Source organism: Hyla sarda, chromosome 10, assembly GCF_029499605.1.
Source record: "Hyla sarda isolate aHylSar1 chromosome 10, aHylSar1.hap1, whole genome shotgun sequence".
Taxonomy (NCBI): domain Eukaryota; kingdom Metazoa; phylum Chordata; class Amphibia; order Anura; family Hylidae; genus Hyla; species Hyla sarda.
The window spans coordinates 70,259,995-70,278,141 of NC_079198.1; the positions used below are offsets into that span (position 1 = coordinate 70,259,995).

Sequence of the window (18,147 nt, forward strand, 5' to 3'; positions counted from 1 at the left end):
ATGTTATTTTCTATGGTATGGAGGAAATAATACTACACATATACCCTTGAAAATGAGACTAAAATCTAGCGCTAAAGATTTGAATATGATCTGCATCTTTCAACACAATGTGTTTATAGGTCCAGCATTCCTTTTGTTTATAGTAGTATACTTATTGGGTTCAGAGCTTTAAATCCTATGTAGCGCCAAATAGGATATGCCGTCACTTTATGATTGGTAGAGGTTCAACCTCACTGTGTTAACTTGCAGGTTTTTCCTATGCACATAAGTTCCTGGGGCCATCTATTTGTGCAGATAAGGGCATTGCAGCCCCAGTTAAGAAGGGGATTCTCTTGATACTAGTGATATGCCATGATTTTTTAGAAGGGCTGATCAGAGCTCTATACTATATTACTATTTCTATATTATAAATATACTATACTATAAACCTATGTATCTTAAAGAGTACTTGTCACCAAACTAAACTTTTAATATATTGTTCCCTATGTAATTATAAGACAGTTTGCTATATACTTGCTGTTTTAAATTCTCAACCTGTACATGTTTTTTATTTGTGCCTGCTGAGGAACGCCCACTCTGTTGTGCCGGGAGCTCACACAATGTGAGCAAGGGGGAAATGTATGATACAGAGCTTTTTAAAGCTTGGGACTTTTTTTTTTTTCAAGGGCAGGAGGGTGTTAGGAGTAGTTAGGGAATATAATCTGAGTTAGTTTAGAAAAAATGGTTTGATGACAGGCATTCTTTAAATACCTTCTCTCAATTTGATAACCTGTGCGGATTTTAAGACAGAGAAATAGAGAGAGTGAGAGTCTGTCTGCCTCCCCCAGAGAGTCTGCACTGTGCCTGAAAATTAAATCAAGGCTTCCCCTTATCATTTACCACCCATAAAGTTGTGTAAATATTTGTGTTTTTATTATGTACACAGTGCTGCCTCTTGAATGTAATCTTCTCCATCTCTACCTTTAGCTTGTCATCAGCAGCAGCAGTTCACTGTTTAGACCAGGGCCTTTCTTGGCTGTCACCCTGCTACAGTTTCTTTTTATGCTCACATAGCACTTTGCAAATACACTTTTCTCCCTCCACCTCATCTATAATACTGTACTGTATAAATCTTTCCCCTGCACAGTGTCGGTCTGTCCAGACTACTTTCCCCACTTTCCCCAGCACTATGCCATGGCATAGCAGAGAGTATTAGGTGCTGTCCTGCGAATAACCAGGGAAGTATGGAAAAGGAATTGTGTGTACTACTGGCATACAACCCAGTTTAGGTTTAAATTAGATTTCAGTACAAATAAACAAATAAAACGTGGTCTGTTATTTAATCCACCAATATAGACAAACACAATCTTATCAAACTAATGACACACTAGCAATAGCATTCATGTCTGTAATGATGTGCAGAAATTATAGATGTACCCAGCGTTAGGATTCGGCAGGCAGGAGGTGGATCCTCTGTGTCAGAGAGGGATTGGCGTGGACCGTGCCGGCGGACCGGTTCTAAGTTGCTACTGGTATTCACCAGAGCCCGCCGCAAAGCGGGATGGTCTTGCAGCGGCGGTAGCAACCAGGTCGTATCCACCGGCAACGGCTCAACCTCTCTGACTGCTGAGATAGGCGTGGTACAAGGGATAAGGCAAGAGCAAGGTCGGACATAGCAGAAGGTCAGGGCAGGCAGCAAGGATCGTAGTCAGGGGCAACGGCAAGAGGTCAGGAACACTGGAAATGGCAAACACAGTGATAGCTTTCTCAAGGCACAAAGGCAACAAGATCCGGCAAGGGAGTGCAGGGGAAGTGAGGTAATATGGACAGGGAGCAGGTGGAAGCTAATTAGGCTGATTGGGCCAGGCACCACTCACTGGTGCACTGGCCCTTTAAATCTTAGAGAGCTGGCGCGCGCACGCCCTAAGGAGCGGAGCCGCGCGTGCCAGGACGTGACAGCCGGGGACCGGTACAGGTGAGTGACTTGGGATGCGATTCGCGAGCGGGCGCGTCCCGCTATGCGAATCGCATCCCCGCCGGCAATGTCAGTGCAGCGCTCCCGGTCAGCGGGTCTGACCGGGGCGCTGCAGAGAGAGGAATGCCGCGAGCGCTCCGGGGAGGAGCAGGGACCCGGAGCGCTCGGCGTAACAGTACCCCCCCCCCCTTAGGTCTCCCCCTCTTTTTGTCGGGATGTTTCTTCATCCGGGATGAGGCCTGTATGAGGGATTTTTGAGTCTCTTTCCAGATGGTGGAGAAGTCCCGGGAAACCTCATCAACAGCGGGCAAACCAGAAGGCGTGGGAGTGGGGAGGGGGGGGAAGAGGGTGAAGCTGGGCACGGGGCAAAGTGTTACCAGGACGGGGGCTATGAGGAGGAGACACTGAGGTTTGACGGACGGGACTGGGAGCAGACGTGAGGCATTTTTTATGGCAAGAAGCCCCCCAGCTCTTGATCTCCCCGGTGGTCCAATCAAGGGTAGGAGAGTGGTGTTGGAGTCATGGCAGACCAAGGAGGACTTCAGAGGTGCAGTTGGGCAAAACAAAAAGTTCATTTTTTTCGAGATGCAGTTCAATGCTCATGAGCAGGGGTTCTGTGCGGTAACGCACAGTGCAGTACAATATTACTCCGTTGATCGAGGAAATGTAGAGCGGCTTTGCGAGATGGGTCACAGGGATGTTGAACCTATTAACAAAAGAGGCCAAAATAAAATTTCCCACAGAACCAGAGTCCAAGAAGGCCACAGCTGAGAAGGAGGAGTTAGCAAAAGGAGAAATCCGTACGGGCACAGTGAGACATGGAGAAGCAGACTTCAGACCAAGAGATGCCACTCCCACGTGAGCTGGGTGCTTGCGTGCTTTTCCCAGACGTGGAAGACGAATAGGGCAATCCACCAAGAAATGTTTGGTACTAGCGCAGTACAGACATAAATTTTTATCTCTGCGGCGAGTCCTCTCTTCATGGGTCAGGCGAGACCGATCCACTTGCATAGCCTCCTCGGCGGGAGGCACAGGGGTAGATTGCAAAGGATACTGTGAGAGAGGTGCCCAGAGCGGTGTGGCCCATGACAGGGCCTTCCCAGACAGGAGACCACGGCAGAGTCTAGAGTCCCCATCAAATTTGTCCGGCAGGGACAAGCGGAGGTTAGGAGTGGCCGCTCGCTGCGGAGGAGATGGTTGTTGCTGTAGCAGCTGCTGTAGCTTTGACTGAAGTTGCTGTGTCATGGTGGTCAAGTGCGACAGCTGGTGACCTTGTTGGGCTATCAGTAGGGATTGCTGGGCGACCACCGTGGATATGTCAGCGAGACTTGACAGCGGCACCTCAGCGGAATCCATGGTCGGATCTACTGTTAGGATTCGGCAGGCAGGAGGTGGATCCTCTGTGTCAGAGAGGGATTGGCGTGGACCGTGCCGGCGGACCGGTTCTAAGTTGCTACTGGTATTCACCAGAGCCCGCCACAAAGCGGGATGGTCTTGCAGCGGCGGTAGCAACCAGGTCGTATCCACCGGCAACGGCTCAACCTCTCTGACTGCTGAGATAGGCGTGGTACAAGGGATAAGGCAAGAGCAAGGTCGGACGTAGCAGAAGGTCAGGGCAGGCAGCAAGGATCGTAGTCAGGGGCAACAGCAAGAGGTCAGGAACACTGGAAATGGCAAACACAGTGATAGCTTTCTCAAGGCACAAAGGCAACAAGATCCGGCAAGGGAGTGCAGGGGAAGTGAGGTAATATGGACAGAGAGCAGGTGGAAGCTAATTAGGTGCACTGGTGCACTGGCCCTTTAAATCTTAGAGAGCTGGCGCGCGCGCGCCCTAAGGAGCGGAGCCGCGCGCGCCAGGACATGACAGCCGGGGACCGGGACAGGTGAGTGACTTGGGATTCGATTCGCGAGTGGACGTGTCCCGCTATGCGAATCGCATCCCCGCCGGCAATGTCAGTGCAGCGCTCCCGGTCAGCGGGTCTGACCGGGGCTCTGCAGAGAGAGGAACGCCGCGAGCCCTTCGGGGAGGAGCAGGGACCCGGAGCGCTCGGCGTAACACCCAGGTACAAGGAATTTAGGGGGCCAAATGATAAATCATAATTAGATGACCCATTACACTTTTTGCATTGGACCAAAAAAGACTCAAGTTATACCTTGACTTGTTTAAAGGGGTATTCCAGGAAAAAACTTTTTTATATATATCAACTGGCTCCAGAAAGTTAAACAGATTTGTAAATTACTTCTATTAAAAAATCTTAATCCTTTCAGTACTTATGAGCTTCTGAAGTTAAGGTTGTTCTTTTCTGTCTAAATCCTCTCTGATGACACCTGTCTCGGGAAACGCCCAGTTTAGAAGCAAATCCCCATAGCAAACCTCTTCTAAACTGGGCGTTTCCCGAGACAGGTGTCATCAGAGAGGATTTAGACAGAAAAGAACAACCTTAACTTCAGAAGCTCATAAGTACTGAAAGGATTAAGATTTTTTAATAAAAGTAATTTACAAATCTGTTTAACTTTCTGGAGCCAGTTGATATATATAAAAAGTTTTTTCCTGGAATATCCCTTTAATTATGTATATCTGCATTTCATCATGTGTCCGTGTAATCACCATTTACAATGTTTTTATGCAATGTGTAACACCAGGACAACCGTAAGGAAGTGTTTACAGAATAATACAAAATGCTGCACATGTCATTAAACTGATTTGGGCTATTTTAAGACTCATTGTGACTCCCAACATTACGTCTACAGGCCTGGAAGGGGTCTGTTTTGGGTAACAAAGACTGCTCTTAGCACTGGGGCTTACTCACGAAATATAGCTCACACTGTGTAACAGAAAGCTCTTTATCTTCTAGCTGAAGCTCCACATTGTAAAGCATATTTACAGAAGGGAACTGAAAAACGTTATTAATTATGAGATGAGTAATACGAAATCAAAGGTGAGACATTTACTTCTCCTATTATATGCACACAGTGAAATCTGCCCCCTATGAAATGAAGACTCTACAATATACAGTTAAAAGTTGACTTTCTTTGAACATATGTGCCACAAAGTAAAAATCCCCAATATTTAGTAATTATATATTATCTGTTGTTTCCCACATAATCGCTCACCACTTACCGGCCCAAAATGTGATGTTATAGGAGGGTGAGCAGTTTGTCTATGATACAGCAGAGGATGGGAGCTAGGAACTAATGTGAGGGGCTCAGCAGTGAGGGAGCACAATATGAAGTGCACATGACTCAAAACGGTCTGAATGAAAACCTGTCTTTTTCATCCATAGCAACCAATCAGACCTCAGCTTTGATTGCCCAGGTTAAATAAAAGTTGATCTATGATTGGTTTGTATGGGTAACAAAAACAGGTTTTCTTTTAGGCCATTTTGATAAATAAGGCCTAGGCTGCAGTAGGGAGATACAGGAAAAGTACAGACTGAAGCAGATAGCAGTAATGCATAAGGAGGAAAATTCGAGTTTTTTGTCTGAATTTCAGAATTCCCTTTTAAAGAGAATCTGTCTTGTCTTCTAAAATGACTATTTTAGTAAATACTTGTATTCCCCAAAGGACAACAATTCTGGAACGTTCTCAGTTCTCTGCTCTTTGCTGTTACTTTGTTATTCCTCCTGGAGATGTATCACTAAATTAACAACTAAATTACCATTCTCTGGATGATCGCTCATTTCTCTACACAGTTTTACAGAGGGAACTGTAATGGTGGTTATATTAGTAGTCACTGAGTTTTACCAGAAAAATATAACTAATGCTCCCTATACACATAAGGTAATGGTTGGTTAAATGCTTATTCAGTTTTTAGCTATCTCACTCCTAACCAGATCGACTGAGCATGCCCAGAATACCTGACGAAGGATCTGTTCTATGTCTGAAATGCATTGTATATTATGCAATACATTATTATATAAGAATCCAAGGAATATTATGGAGTTCTCTTCTCCTATGTTGAGCAATTGTATTCTATGGTTCAACTCAGCACCATATTGGATTATCCTGCCCAGAAGGGAAAGGGATAAATGGCGGCAAAAAAAAAACTCTTGCAGTTGCTTATGTCATTAAGAAATACAGAATCAGACATGTGGAAATTCAACATACTTTGTCCTTCATTTTCCCAATGTCAGGATTCACCATTTATCTAATGCTTAGGAAGCCCAAACCAGATTAAATTTTTTTTCTTCCCTTTTTTTTTAATTTTTTTTTTTATACTTTAGTATACAACTTAGTGGCATCAGATGAATACTGCATCCCAGTCAAACAAATTTGTTTTCCATTATAATAAAGTGAACTCTATCCACATTTTAAGTTTTGCATTGATTTTAAATAGTTCCTTTGTACATGGTTTGTTTGGCAAGCTCTATGATAACTGATTGCATATTGTCACAGCTCCATGACTCATAATGAATTGGACTTTTGATAACATTTTCCATGCCCTGGGCTATTTTAAGGATCTCTAATATATACCCTTTTCCCAGTGCATGAAAGCTGCATGAGAATAGATTGTTATAGGGCAGCCTGTGTCCACTTTATGGTGACATTATGCTGGCGTTCTGACTTTCTGCATTGTTTCAGATCTGATTTTGACATAGAATACAATCATATGACCATTACTATTTACACAGGAGAACTCCATGGTAGAGCAGGAAAGATACAATGCACAGTCAGATTCTCAAAACCACCTGCCTATTGTGTAGGTTCCCTCATGACACTGAAACAGCTGGACTTCATGGCATCGACTCCACAAGATCTCCAACTTATTTTTCCAGAACATCCCACATTGCCTCAATCGCATTGAGATCTGAGTAATCTGGAGGCGAGGTCAACACCTTAAACTCTTTGTCATGTTCTTAAAGGCTATAGACACCTTTGCACCAATTTATTTATTGCTGATTTGTTTCCTTAATGCAAAATTAAAAAAGTAACATTCTAAATAGCCTTCTATTTAGCTGCTGCAGAGAGATGTAAGATTTAGGATAAGCCTGTCAGATGGACTTTTTACTCTCTCAGTGTTAGAGACAACTGCAGGGATGGGCAGGGGGGAACCCACCAGCTCAAAGGTTGGACGGGTTAGAGAAACCTTGGAGGGCAACTCACACAGACTGAAGGAGATACCAGGGTACTTTAACAAGAGTGGCCACAGTTAGGTGGCGGCTGGCAGGGCAGGCAAGAAAACAAAGGTACACAGGACAGGAACAACAGAACAGACACAGGCAAGTTCATATAGGACAAGAAACAAGTGTGTACATAGACCCTTAGGGTACATTCACACGTACACAGATTTGATGCACAGGATTTTCTGCTGCAGATTTCAATGTAAACTAAATGACTGAGCACAGCTTCTAATCTGCAGTTACAAATCTTGCACATCAAATCTGCGCAGGATCCTGTACGTGTGAACCTACCCTTAAAGTGACAGCTTGCACATGCCTGTGGCCCCTACAGGATGCGACAGAAAATGTCATTGCCAGCCACAATACAGAAAAGGGAGGCGTTGCACATTGATTCTGTGCTTAAATGCTAAACGACTCCACTAACATTTCCCAGCAATGCTTGTGAATGGGGTATTTTATACCCCATTCACCTGCTACAGAAAAAAAGACTACATGAAAAATGTGTTAAACTATGTAAAGTTTGAAATTCATAACATATTCTCTATTGCCATTAATTAGTTCTATTGATATACAACAATTAAATCATTACTGTCATTTAAATTATCTTTTGACACGTTGCACAGACAAAAGTTAAGATTGGTCCTCAGTTATAGCCCTGTGAAGCGGTCAGCAGCATGTTTCACTCCCGGACTCGGCGCACTGTCCGACTGATTACAGCCTCCATTATAGTCTGGATCGTGTCTCCTGTAATCAGTTGGATGGTGCACCAACCAGAGATGGAAAGTGATAGAGGGGGTCTCAGCACTGAGACCCTGACCAATCTCAACTTTTGACATGTCTGTGTGACATGTCAAAAGATTATTTAAATGACAGTAATGTTTAAAAGTATATTTAAATGTATATTTTTGTCCTTGCTGCTATTGCCTGTATGTCTCTATGAGGAGTTCAAATACAGGAAGTGAGGGTGGACAAGCAGGGCTCTGCGCAGTGAGGACAAGCAGGGCTCTTGGCACTGAGGACAAGCAGGGCTCTGTGCACTGAGGACAAGCTGGGCTCTGTATACTGAGGACAAACAGGGCTCTGTACATTGAGGACAAGCAGGGCTCTGTTCACTGAGGACAAGCAGGGCTCTGTGCACTGAGGACAAGCAGGGCTCTGTACACTGAGGACAAGCAGGGCTCTGTACACTGAGGACAAGCAGGGCTCTGTACACTGAGGACAAGCAGGGCTCTGTGCACTGAGGACAAGCAGGGCTCTGTACACTGAGGACAAGCAGGGCTCTGTACACTGAGGACAAGCAGGGCTCTGTACACTGAGGACAAGCAGGGCTCTGTACACTGAGGACAAGCAGGGGTCTGTCCACTGAGGACAAGCAGGGGTCTGTCCACTGAGGACAAGCAGGGCTCTGGGCACTGAGGACAAGCAGGGCTCTGTACACTGAGGACAAGCAGGGCTCTGTATACTGAGGACAAGCGGGGCTCTGTATACTGAGGACAAGCAGGGCTCTGTCCACTGAGGACAAGCAGGGCTCTGGGCACTGAGGACAAGCAGGGCTCTGGGCACTGAGGACAACCAGGGCTCTGGGCACTGAGGACAACCAGGGCTCTGTACACTGAGGACAAGCAGGACTCTGTACACTGAGGACAAGCAGGACTCTGTACACTGAGGACAAGCAGGACTCTGTACACTGAGGACAAGCAGGACTCTGTACACTGAGGACAAGCAGGGCTCTGGGCACTGAGGACAAGCAGGGCTCTGTACACTGAGGACAAGCAGGGCTCTATACACTGAGAACAAGCAGGGCTCTGTACACTGAGGACAAGCAGGGCTCTGTACACTGAGGACAAGCAGGGCTCTGTACACTGAGGACAAGCAGGGGTCTGTCCACTGAGGACAAGCAGGGCTCTGTGCACTGAGGACAAGCAGGGCTCTGTACACTGAGGACAAGCAGGGCTCTGTATACTGAGGACAAGCGGGGCTCTGTATACTGAGGACAAGCAGGGCTCTGTCCACTGAGGACAAGCAGGGCTCTGTACACTGAGGACAAGCAGGGCTCTGGGCACTGAGGACAAGCAGGGCTCTGTACACTGAGGACAAGCAGGGCTCTATACACTGAGAACAAGCAGGGCTCTGTATACTGAGGACAAGCAGGGCTCTGGGCACTGAGGAGAAGCAGGGCTCTGTACACTGAGGACAAGCAGGGCTCTGGGCACTGAGGAGAAGCAGGGCTCTGTACACTGAGGCCAAGCAGGGTTCTGGGCACTGAGGAGAAGCAGGGCTCTGTACACTGAGGACAAGCAGGGCTCTGTACACTGAGGACAAGCAGGGCTCTGGGCACTGAGGAGAAGCAGGGTTCTGTACACTGAGGACAAGCAGGGCTCTCTACACTGAGGACAAGCAGGGTTCTAGGCACTGAGGAGAAGCAGGGCTCTGTACACTGAGGATAAGCAGGGCTCTGTACACTGAGGACAAGCAGGGTTCTAGGCACTGAGGACAAGCAGGGCTCTGGGCACTGAGGACAAGCAGGGCTCTGGGCACCGAGGATCTACACATCAGGATGATTGACAAGCCAGGAGCCTGCACAGAGCCCTGCTTATCCTACCCTCACGTCCTGTATTTGGACTGTACACTTCCTGTATTTTTACACTGACCACTGCCCTATTGCCCTCATTGATTTTAGCCAGATTATGACCCAGAGGTTACTACTGTGCCAAGCACAAGAACAAAGGTCACTTCAGCCTACTTTTTGTATTTTTCCAGCCAAAATGAGCTGTCCCCTTATGACTTTGCAACCCTGCTTTAGATAATATAGATGTAACAGATGAAGTCAACTATTTTTTCTCCCTTCTGTGAACCAGACCCAAGGAGCAGCTCACATGCCGCTGGTCTTCTTCCATTCATCTACTAAATGAATAATTGATTCAAATGAATGCTTAACAGCTGACTATATGGGGTCTGAGTAGCTCTGTGAGCCCTGTGATCAGCTCACTGTTGGGGTACCCCAGCCTTATTCATCAGTATTTTTCCCTCTAGTAATTTGTGGCACATTTACCTGAGAACCGTGAACCAGTGTCTGCATTTATATAGTCACCATTGTTTTTTCAGCAGAAATGTAAAAAATCTGACCTAGTTTCCAGAGAAATGTCCAAGCTGAAGACCCACTTGTGGCCTATAAATCTTTAGCTTTACAAATGCTTTCTTGTCTTCTTGCAGACTGTTTCACAAAAAGTACCTTTTAAAGCAGTTTAAGACAAATTCCAGTTCAAGCATTATATTAGGGATTTGATTTATTAACACTGTTAAAATAGTGAGAAATGCTGTGGAGGGGAAAGCGGTGCTTAACCAGCTTGCCCCCTGACTGGTGAGCGAGTCACTTTACAGCGCAGCGCCTGCTTTATCCTACCTGTTCACCCGGATGTTTGGAGTACTGTATCACTTTAACCCCTTAACGATCCAGCCCATTTTCACCTTAAGGACCAGAGCATTTTTTGCACATCTGACCACTGTCACTTTAAGCATTAACACTTTAAGGACTGAGAGTTTTTTTTATTTTTGCACTTTCATTTTTTCCTCTTTAACTTTTAAAAATCATAACCCATTGAATTTTGGACCTAAAAATCCATATGATGGCTTATATTTTGAGCCACCAATTCTACTTTGTAGTTACATCAGTCATTTTACCCAAAAATCTACGGCAAAACCCCCCAAAAAATCATTGTGCAACGAAAGTGAAGAAAAAACACCATATTGTAATTTTGGGGGCTTCCGTTTCTATGCAGTAAATTTTTCGGTAAAAATGACACCTTATCTTTATTCTGTAGGTCCACATGATTAAAATGATACCCTACTTATATAGGTTTGATTTATGTCTTAGTTCTGGAAAAAATCATAACTACATGCACGAAAATGTATACGTTTAAAATCGTCATCTTCTGACCCCTATTACTTTTTTCTTTTTCTGCGTATGGGGCGGTATGAGGGCTCAATTTTTGCACTGTTATCTGAAGTTTTTAACGGTAAAATTTTTGTATTGATCAGACTTTTTGATCGCTTTTTAAAAAAATTTTTATGGTATAAAAAGTGACCAAAAATACGCTATTTGGGACTTTGGAATTTTTTAGCGTGTACGCTATTGATCATGCAGTATAATTAATTATATATTTTTATAGTTCGGACATTTACGGAAGTGGCGATACCACATATGTTTACTTTTAACATTATTTTTTATATGGAATTTGGTAAAAGGGGGGATTTAAACTTTTAATAAGGAAAGAGTCAATGGGTGTTTTTTTTTACTTTTTATTCAACTTTTTTTTTTTTTACACTTTTAGTCCCCTTAGGTGACTTTTAGGGGGAATCATTAGATTCCTCATACAGATCAATGTGGTTTCATAGAACCACATTGATCTGTGTGCTCTGCGCTCGATTGATAAAGCCTGCCAGGCTTTACCATTCTCAGAGCCGCAGCGCTCACAGAAGGAGAGGTAAGCCCTCCGGCTACCTCAGCAGTGGATGGTTTAAAGGTTTAAATGTCCATTTAGACAGCGGGGATCTAAAGGGTTAATAGCCGCCCGCGGCAATCGCATGTCGGCTATTAACGCAGGCCACCAGCTTCAGGAATCAGCTAGGGGCCGGCCAGTATGACGCGGGCTCGAGTCGGGAGCCCGTGCCATACAGCGGTTGCCTTCTCAGGACGAGATTGTTTTTTTTTTTACAATGAAGCTCTCTGTTTGTAAGGAAAATAGACATAACCAAATAAATTATATATTGATTCACATACACAATATGTCTACTTTATATTTTCATCATAAAGTTGACATGTTTTTACTTTTGGAAGACATCAGAGGGCTTCAAAGTTCAGCAGCAATTTTCAAATTTTTCACAAAATTTTCAAAATCGGAGTGGATTTGAAGGGCCTTCATATTAGAAATACCCCATAAATGACCCCATTATAAAAACTGCACCCCTCAAAATATTCAAAATTTGTTAACTCTTTAGGTGTTTCACAGGAATAGCAGCAAAGTGAAGGAGGAAATTCAAAATCTTTATTCATTAATTATTTTTTCAACTAAAATGCTGTTTTCCCCAAATTTTACATTTTTACAACGGGTAATAGGAGAAAATGCCCCCCAAAATTTGCAAACCCATCTCTTCTGAGTATGGAAATACCCCATGTGTGACATCAAGTGCTCTGCTGGCGCACTACAATGCTCAGAAGAGAAGGAGTCACATTTGGCTTTTGAAAAGCAAATTTTGCTGAAATGGTTTTTGGGGGACAGGTCGCATTTAGGAAGCCCTTATGGTGCCAGAATAGCAAAAAAAAAAAAAAAAAAAAAAAACTTTTTTGGAAACTACACCCCTCAAGGAACGTAACAAGGGGTCCAGTGAGCCTTAACACCACACAGGTGTTTGATAAATGTTCATTAAGGGTACGTTCACACGCGCAGATTTTCGCAGTGTATTTAGCTGTGGATCCGCTGGTGAAGGCCCGCTCCACATATGCCTACTGGTAGCGGCAATCTCCCTGCTCTGAGCTGGGCAGAGAGCTCCCGCGATGTGCGAGTATACTGCGACTCGCACATCGCAATGTGCCTGCTGGTAGCGGCGTATTGCCACTACGAGCAGGCACATGTAAAGCCAGCATTGAGCGGGCCTTCACCAGTGGATCTGCAGCATAAAATAGGCTGAAAATCCGCACGTGTGAATGTACCCTAAAGTAGGATGTGAAAAGGAAAATTTTTATTTTTTACACTAAAATGCTGGGGTTACCCCAAATTTTTCATTTGTGGTAGAGTGGTAATAGGAGAAAATGTCACCGTAAATATGTAAATACATTTCTTCCGAGTAAGGACATACCTCATATTTGGCGGAAAACTGCTCTGCGGGTGCACACCAGGTCTCAGAAGAGCAGGAGCGCCATTCAGCTTTAGGAGAATTTTGTCGGGCCTTGAGCGTTTACAGAGCTACCATGGTGTCAGAACACAAATTTTTTTTTCCTTTTTTTTTTTTCAAACTTCAAACTACCTGTCCCTACAAACAAACTAACCCTGAGCTACAGGTGGAAGAAGGCCACTTCTTCTGCCCTGAGGGGCACAGATCTTGTCAGAGGGGGGGTCCCTGGCTCCTTCTCTCAGCTCTGCTTGCTGACTGAACTGGGTGGGCTAGCAGAGCTGAGAGAAGGGGACATTAACCCCTCCTCTGCCAGCTGCTATTGGTCGGATGATCGTCCGACCAATAGCAGCTCATCTGGGGAGGTGACATGATCGCCACCTCCCCCCAGCAACAGGAGGTGATTGGCGGTGGGGACTGAAATTCCCATGGGCGTAAGGGCGTACCTGCACGCCCTTGGTCCTTAACCCCTTAAGGACGCAGGACGTAAATGTACGTCCTGGTGAGGTGGTACTTAACGCACCAGGACGTACATTTACGTCCTAAGCATAACCGCGGGCATCGGAGCGATGCCCGTGTCATGCGCGGCTGATCCCGGCTGCTGATCGCAGCCAGGGACCCGCCGGCAATGGCCGACGCCCGCGATCTCGCGGGCGTCCGCCATTAACCCCTCAGGTGCCGGGATCAATACAGATCCCGGCATCTGCGGGAGTTCGCGATTAAAATGAACGATCGGATCGCCCGCAGCGCTGCTGCGGGGATCCGATCATTCATAACGCCGCACGGAGGTCCCCTCTCCTTCCTCCGTGCGGCTCCCGGCGTCTCCTGCTCTGGTCTGTGATCGAGCAGACCAGAGCAGGAGATGACCGATAATACTGATCTGTTCTATGTCCTATACATAGAACAGATCAGTATTAGCAATCATGGTATTGCTATGAATAGTCCCATATGGGGACTATTCAAGTGTAAAAAAAAATGTAAAAAAATGTAAAAGTAAAAGTAAAAAAAAAGTGAAAAATCCCCTCCCCCAATAAAAAAGTAAAACGTCCGTTTTTTCCTATTTTACCCCCAAAAAGCGTAAAAAACATTTTTTATAGACATATTTGGTATCGCCGCGTGCGTAAATGTCCGAACTATTAAAATAAAATGTTAATGATCCCGTAGGGTGAACGGCGTGAACGAAAAAAAATTAAAAAAGTCCAAAATTCCTACTTTTTTAATACATTTTATTAAAAAAAAAATTATAAAAAATGTATTAAAAGTTTTTTATATACAAATGTGGTATCAAAAAAAAGTACAGATCATGGCGCAAAAAATGAGCCCCCATACCGCCGCTTATACGGAAAAATAAAAAAGTTATAGGTCATCAAAATAAAGGGATTATAAACGTACTAATTTGGTTACAAAGTTTGTGATTTTTTTTAAGCGCAACAATAATATAAAAGTATATAATAATGGGTATCATTTTAATCGTATTGACCCTCAGAATAAAGAACACACGTCATTTTTACCAGAAATTGTACGGCGTGAAAACAAAACCTTCCAAAATTAGCAAAATTGCGTTTTTTGTTTTAATTTCCCCACAAAAATAGTGTTTTTTGGTTGCGCCATACATTTTATGATATAATGAGTGATGTCATTACAAAGGACAACTGGTCGCGCAAAAAACAAGCCCTCATACTAGTCTGTGGATGAAAATATAAAAGAGTTATGATTTTTAGAAGGCGAGGAGGAAAAAATGAAAACGCAAAAATTAAATTGTCTGAGTCCTTAAGGCCAAAATGGGCTGAGTCCTTAAGGGTTTAAGGGGTTAAAGGGGTACTCCCGTGGAAAACATTTTATTTTTATTTATTTTTTTCAAATCAACTGATGCCAGAAAATGAAACAGATTTGTAAATTACTTCTATTTAAAAATCTTAATCATTCCAGTACTTAGCAGCTGCTGTAGGTTCCAGCGGAAGTTCTTTTCTTTTTGAATTTTCTTTCTGTCTGACCACAGTGCTCTCTGCTGACACCTCTGTCCATTTTAGGAACTGTCCAGAGTAGGAGCAAATCCCCATAGCAAACCTATCCTGCTCAAGACAGTTCCTAAAATGGACAGAGGTCTCAGCAGAGAGCACTGTGGTCAATCCTTAGATTGCTTATACTATTTAGTGCTATGCATAGGCATAGCACTGATCAGTATTATAGGCGATCTTCTTCATCCATTTAAAGTGCTGCACTGCTGCTGATGCCGTGATCTCTATTGATCACGGCATCTGAGGGGTTATTGGAAGACAACAGCGCGATCTCTGATGTCCGCCATTATCAGCAGATCTGCGGTAACGAATCGCTACATTCAGTACATTTTGTACAGGCCGGGGAGCTAAAATGGTGGCTACACGTGTGAGGACATGGAGAAAGGAAGTCTGGGAAGGCGGATAGGCGGGATCACCCTGATAACATCAGCATCCAGCCAGTCCTGTGATGTCACAGTCCTATATATTCGTCAGCCATTGCCGAAGATGGGCATTTCTGAGAGCAGAGACTGTGTGTGCACTCTAATCACCGTTACTGACAATACAGATCTTTACAGCGGCGAATCCATTCACTTCAAGCCCGCATTCCTTCTGACTAGAGAGAGAGCAGACACTGTGTGGTCACTAATCAGCGTTAATGAAAATACAGATCAGCACAGGGGAAATCCATTGACCTCAAGCACGCATCACTGCAAGCAGGCCGGAAGAGTTTAGAAGTCATTTCATAGTCTGCCAATTGAGATCATCACAGGAAGTACTCCCCATTCAAAGACTGCAAGCAACCATAGTGCACTCTGCGGAAGTGATTATAATAGTGACGCCCGTAATCTGCATGTCATACTGAATAACAGAATTATTTCACTACCCCAGCACACTCCCTATGCGTACTGGGGTAGTGAAATTACGGCAAGGCAAAGTGTTCTACATCCCTATTGAGGCTCTCTGTAGCCTGGAAATAGCCGTTTTTAATAGCGATTCACCACGAATATATTCGGATCGAACCAAATTTTTTCGGTAAATTCGGCAAATTGGCCAATTCTAATTTTTGAAAAGTTCGCCCATCTCTACTCATAACCACTGTGTGGCAGGCTGGCTGTATTTGTTGTATTGCCTTCCTCCTTATCTGTATAATGGCAGTGTAAAATCAGTAGGCCAACCTGTTAAGTTACACTCCTGGGTGCCCAATCTGATGCCCATTCTTGTGCCAGCTGTTTATTTTTTAAGGTCGCTTTTACCTGTATTGACCCCAGGACATCTCTGCAGGAAATTATTCCCGGAGGAGAATGAGCATGTATGGATAAGAGGAGCAGCATAGTCTCCATTCTGAATCATCAGTCTGGGTGGTCCTCTCTCACCAGTGTCTTTATTACAGTATGTGTCACCCATGTCTGCAGTGTGTGCACAAGAGCAGTGAGTGGCGGAGGATTGCACACTATGTGAGGTAAAGACAATGCACTAGTACAGGGTATGTAAGGGAAACATGCTATAGGGTGAGAAACCACATTATAAAACCTGAAGCTGTAGAAATGTTTAAGCTCTTTTGCCAAGAGAAAGAGACAGTGAGAGAGAAGTTAAATCTCTTCATAAACCTCACCCTCCCCACAATAAAACACCTTTTATACAGACAGGTCTGAACCTTTAAAGCAGTTACCACCCCAGCCTAAATCCATGCAACGGAATATAAACAATAACTACTACAGAAGTTTAAGGTCTCCACCCCACCCCAAAGTCATGTCCCTCTACGTTTCTTAGACTAGCAAGTTCACTAGTTCAATGCGTATGAGAAGGTAAAGGACATAAAACCACAGGGACATCAAACAGGAACTGTTGGTAGATGATACATAAATCCACCTTCTCTATTGATCTCTTCAGAGTGTTCACATCTAACTAATCTCCTACTTTTCTGAAAAGAAATGCAACACATTGGACAAATCTGGAGACTGTTTTGGAAACACTGCATCTACATATTATTCTGTTGTTATCCATTTAATCAATCAATGTTAAGTATGGACTTAAGTACTTTGTTACAGATCTTCTATTAACCATTTATAATAAGGTCGGGGGCAATTGGTGCAATTTTGGGTGAAACAGCTAAAGTTACACCACTTATTTTTTAAACCCTAATACATGTCAATAGAGAGGGATTATGCATTTTTTCAAGAAAGACTTAAAACAGAACCCCATCTCCCAAAACTACTATTTAGGGGGCTGGAATCAGGGCACACAATTTATGGCAGATATTTGGGCACACAATTTATGGCAGATATCGGGGCACACAATTTATGGCAGGTATCAGGGCACACCATTTATGGCAGATATTTGGGCACACAATTTATGGCAGGTATCAGGGCACACCATTTATGACAAGTATCAGGGCACATCATTTATGCCAGGTTTCAGGGTACACAATTTATGCCAGGTTTCAGGGTACACAATTTATGGCAGGTATCAGAGCACACAATTTATGGCAGGTATCAGAGCACACAATTTATGGCAGGTATCAGAGCACACAATTTATGGCAGGTATCAGGGCACAGAATTTATGGCAGGTATCAAGGCACACAATTTATGGCAGGTATCAGAGCGCACAATTTATGGCAGGTATCAGAGCACACAATTTATGGCAGGTATCAGGGCACAGAATTTATGGCAGGTATCAGGGCACACAATTTATGGCAGGTATCAGAGCACACAATTTATGGCAGGTATCAGAGCACACAATTTATGACAGGTATCAGGGCACATCATTTATGGCAGGTATCAGGGCACACCATTTATGGCAGGTATCAGGGCACACAATTTATGGCAGGTATCAGGGCACACAATTTATGGCAGGTATCAGGGCACACAATTTATGGCAGGTATCAGGGCACATCATTTATGACAGGTATCAGGGCACACCATTTATGGCAGGTATCAGGGCACATCATTTATGACAGGTATCAGGGCACACAATTTATGGCAGATGTCATGGCACACAATTTATGGCAGGCATCAGGGCACACAATTTATGGCAGGTATCAGGGCACACAATTTATGGCAGGTATCAGGGCACATCATTTATGACAGGTATCAGGGCACACAATTTATGGCAGGCATCAGGGCACACAATTTATGGCAGGTATCAGGGCACATCATTTATGACAGGTATCAGGGCACATCATT

At 44.2% G+C, this 18,147-nt stretch overlaps 1 protein-coding gene across 2 annotated transcripts in view; it reads right to left on the bottom strand.

Moving 5' to 3' along the window:
- LOC130293335 (CD82 antigen-like) overlaps positions 1 to 18,147 on the bottom strand; it is a 147,047-nt gene that overhangs the window by 108,340 nt on the left and 20,560 nt on the right. Inside the window, exon 1 of one of the 2 annotated variants that reach the window (XM_056541877.1) lies at positions 5,076 to 5,168. The exons of the other annotated variant lie outside the window; for it this stretch is intronic. The gene's annotated coding sequence lies outside the window, so the exon portion shown is untranslated. Of the gene's footprint in view, positions 1 to 5,075; positions 5,169 to 18,147 lie in introns of those variants that run through there. 2 annotated transcript variants of the gene reach the window in all.